We start from the raw sequence: 5,000 nt of genomic DNA on the forward strand, positions 1-5,000 counted from the left end.
AGAGTATTCTTACAGCTGTTACTGGTATGAGGAACTCTTTGTTATCATAATAAAAAGGTAGATTTTGTTTTATTTCTGGTAATTATAACAATATCAAATAAATTAGACAAATAATTATATTCTAGCTATATATTGATGTTCTCATAGATTACTCTCTTGGTTAACCATTACTGTCGGGTCTCATATACTAGCGTCATAACAAACCGCTTGGTCTGTGGAGTAAGCTTGTACATGCAGTGACGTGCCAGAGCATGTGGACCGGTACTTTTTGGCTAGATGTAGTGGATTCCTCCACCAGTGTCTGGCCATTGCCAAAAATGACCAGAGCTTTATCACGCTCAGGGATTTCTGTTACCTGCAGTGAGGGGTTAAAGGTGATGATGTCATTAACTCTGCCCCTTTATTTGACCTGGTCAGTCTGTGTGATATTTAATGGTATTGTTTTTTCAGTGTATTTTCTTTGGAAATGTTAGAAACAAAACAAAAATGAATCCAAGAACAAAAGAAATAAGTATATTTAATATTTCCAGTGAGTAAAGACAAAGAGGCTTAGCTTGGCTCAGAAGCTGCTAACTAGGATTTCCATCAAAGATGGAGTGAAGCTACCTGTTCATACTACCTTGGTGCAGCTAAGAGAAGCAGTTACATAGGGTCTCAGTGAATTTGCAGAGACATTTCTTATTTAGTTTTCATACTTAAATGTTTAAAGTATGAGGCATTTTCATGTTTCAAGAAATGTATAGCTATATTGTTAACTTGTATTTAAATAAAGGGAGATGCTGTTTCACCTCCATTTGTGATGCCAAACAAATAATGCCAGTAATTGCAATTAAATATAATCACCACAAAGCCAATGATAATTAACCCAATCACCCCGGATTTATGTTCTGTTCCTTGTAGGTTTTTGTGAATTTTGTAACATACAGATGGCTCCACATGTGCTCAGCCTCCAAGGAGTCTATCAGTAGGCCCTACTGACTGATCTTGATTTCCCCATTCCTTGAATTGGCGGGAAAATGCGTTTTTCCTTTTAATACAATTGATATCAATACTGTTATTATTGTTATTGATGTTATGATTATTAAAGTATTATTAAAAATCTTGTTAACATTTAAGACAATGAAATAATGCAAAGATCCTTTCCAAAAGTCAAGGACAAGGGTAAACGGTGGAGAAGGTAGGACTAATAAGTGACCCCTTGATGACTAAGCACTTGTAGAGCCATCTATGTGTGAATACAATAAATAAACCTGTATTACAGTGGGCATGGCATGTATTCTTGCCAAACGTGCCGATTGGGTTAACCAGAAGTCGCTTAATTTATTGTTTTTACATATAGATGGCTCCACAAGTACACACCATTGAGCAGTTACAAGTACTACCAGTCTTACTATTTACCCTTTCCTTGATTTTTAAAGATTTTTTTTTTTTTTTTTTTTTTTTTTCTTTTTTTTTTTTAACCCTTTCCCAACAGGTAGTATTCATAGTGGCCCCTGGCCTCGCTGCCAAGGGGCTTATAATCGTCACCCTAGCATGCGCGACCACTCATGCCAAATACAACATCCCATGCCGTTTCTTTCGTAATACTACTGGATATGTTGTATTATCAGTTTTCATTAATTTCAAAGGGTCTCAAACTTGCCATATTTCCTGAAAAATTTGGGAAACTAAAGGGTATTTTTGTTGTTATATAAAATTCCATATTGATCATTATTCAGTCTATAGTCGGGAATAAAATTGCAGTGTGTGGCATCATGGATTTTTTTCTTTTTTTAAATAGTAAAAATGAGAGTGTTTAAAAACGACTTAATCATACTTTCAGTGGCAGAAAAATAAATTTTGCCGTAATTGTAACAAAAAAAAATTATGGCATTTCATCCCATACACCATGGCATATACATACATGCCCCCGGCAGAGGGTCCCGCTATGCCAGGGCATGTGCGTACATGCCACCCGTCGGCAAAGGGTTAAGTGCCCTGCCCTACAGGACATTGGCGATCTTGGATTTCCATGATTTTCTTGGCAATTTAAGAGCGGTGGTTTGCCGTTGTCTTCCGCCCGGTGTTTTTATCGAGTCCCATCTCTATTTACCCAGTTCTGGGCCCGTCACTGATTTGGGGCCCGGCTTGCCCCCCAGTGGCTAGGTAGGAAATCGAGGTGAATTTCCCTTTGGGCCCAAGGAAACAACGCCCCGGGCCCGGGTGAATTGAACCCTTGAACTCTTTTAAATAATGTCATGAACATTATAATAATAAAGTGTCAATAATAAGAATAACAGCATCCATATTAATAGTTAAAAAAAAAAAAAAAAAAAAAAAACATCCACAAACTCAAGGAAAGGGACACATTTCCAGTGACAGTGAGTTAACACTACATGTTTTGCAAAGATTTATTTGAAGAACACAGAAGATCATATGTCTTACTTTGTTGCTAAAAATATATATTGAAACACTTATTATATCTATTTCTACCATTCATGCTCTTTATTATGAAAACCCTTTTGGGTTTTCACCTCATTCTAAAAAATACTATTACATTATATTTACTTGAAGTAGTTGCCAGATGTACAAAAGGTGGACCCAGCAAGGTACTAAAATATAATTCCACAACTGTACACACTTGCAGTCCATGTGGCATTAGGTTAAGGTATTAATTGAATAAGAAAACAGCCCCTGGTGGCATTAGGTTAAGGTTTAAATTGAATAAAAAAAGAAGAAAAAGAGTAAGAATTATGTATCAGAATATGAAAAGGGGAAAATATTTTTGATATTTATCCTTTACAGATGTATAAAATTGTGCTGATCCACTGTGTTTATAGGCAAATGGTCTGTTGTCATACCACATTGAGAATAATCATCTCACCAGGGACCCCGCATGCTATGGGTCTGTTGTCTCAGTCTAATCATTTTATAGCCCTTCTATTATGAGGGCTTTTTACTATGGTGAATAAATATATTTGGGGGAAAATATGGGATGAAAAAAATAGCACAAAGGGCTTGTTGTTTCATACAGTTCCTGTAAAAGTCGTAAATCAGGATTTTATCATGGCAATGAAAACATGTTTAGACCCTCAGTGTTTTAGTTTATGTCAAGGCAATAATTAATGTTTTATAAACAAGTCAGCATAAGTATTCATTTAGATCCTACCAATCCCCAACTTTAGTCTGGATTCAGGGGTAGATGAAACCAGTGAAAAGGTGAAAGTAAAAAGAAAATAAAAGAGTTAAGGTGGTCTGAGAGAGTTTGAGAGTTATTGGAAGAGTAGAGAGAATTCCGCTTTGTTAGATGTAGACTAATAAAAAATTAATAAGAAAGTATTATGCAAGTAAAGTTTACATTGAGGGAAAAGAAAGGAATTTAGGAATAGGATATACATGAAGAAAATAATTAAAATAATCTTCAAGAGACAGCTGTCAGTAATACGACAGACTTCAATACCTAATATTTCAACAGCATTGCTTAAAAATCTGTTTTTTTTTTTTCACTGTCAGAGATTTTTCAAGAGAGAGCTGTTTGAAACGGCAGCACCCAAATTTGGAGCGAGCAGTGATTAAATGTCAGTCAGAAATTGCTCAATTCCGGAGCATAGGAAACAAAGCCTTCAATGTCCAGCAGGCCAATCAGAAAAAGGAGGAGGATTACAGTGATGCTCCTGATCATTTCATGGGTGAGTTTCTGTAGTTCTATTGAGAATCTTTTAAAAATTAAGTGTGAGAGCTGGAATGTATACATTATTAAAAGTTATATCCATATTTAAAAAGCTTTATTTCTTGGACAAGGTTTAGATATCCAAATCAAGCATTAGCTTATTTTAGTAGCAACTCTCCCAGGTGTGCAGCTTGTAGGCCTGGCCCAAACAAAAAACTCCCTTTTTTCTATGTTGTTATCCCTTTCTACTTCATTGTTTTTCATTTTTTCATTTTCCAAGGTGTATATTTGTCATTTGATATGCCGTATCAAGGTGGTAATAGATGGTTTTCCTTGAGCAGATACCATATTATGTCTCTAGGTAGTCAACTCCTCTGTGAAATAACAATGACACTAAGTAACATTATTTATTTGTGTAATTTTTAAATAATTGTATTAATAAGTTTTCTGTAGCACATCCAGCACACCATTCACTATGGGGAGAAATGACATTTAGAGCATGGAATAGTATCCTACCTGGAGCTAGTACTTTTCCAGCCATTTGGGTCACATTCTACCCCTTTTTTACTAGTGGAAATTATGCAACAGCCCCTCCCCAAATGCTCATAGAGTAATCTTTCCCCCCTAGCACTTTGCACACTCATGGCTATTATTCGCCACCCCAACCTTCAGTCAGACTTTTTATAATGTCACATTCAATCACTAGGCCCCCAGCCAAATATTCTCATGGCATGACAGTCATGTCTTTGGATCGAATGGGGTTTATATGTGTATTTCTTTACCTTTAGGTGCACATGTATTTACTGAATATATATAAATTGTGTAGATATTTATTTCCTATGTCTATTTCTTTTCCGATCCACTGATGCAGACCCCTGATGGAAGATCCAGTTTGAACTTCCCCCGGGAGTAGTCATGGGTAGACCAACAATTGTGCGTCATCTGCTGAATGATCCGACAGATCCATTCACACGCCAACCTCTTTCAGAAGAGCAGCTGAAGCCAGGTGTGTAGTATTCCTCTGTGGAATTGAAAATATTGATAGTATGATTCTTTTTGTTGCTTTGTTCTTTTTTTTCTGTTTGTTATTTCTTGACAGTGTTTGTTCTTGGTATTCTGAGTAACTATTTCTTACAAAGATTTCCTTTTTCCCGCGGAAGCTTTGAAAAAGGAAAACAGTGAATGGATTGCCTCCAAAAGTATCCCAAAGAGCACATCTGAGGGCAGGACTGCAGTAGCTGGAATGTTCTACATTTAGTGCTGTATTAGACCCTTTTCCCACAAGTAGATCATACAGACAAAAATGTACAGATAAGATTATTATGTGCAAACATAAATATGGAAATTGTCA

Source organism: Penaeus monodon, chromosome 38 (genome assembly GCF_015228065.2).
Source record: "Penaeus monodon isolate SGIC_2016 chromosome 38, NSTDA_Pmon_1, whole genome shotgun sequence".
NCBI lineage: Eukaryota > Metazoa > Arthropoda > Malacostraca > Decapoda > Penaeidae > Penaeus > Penaeus monodon.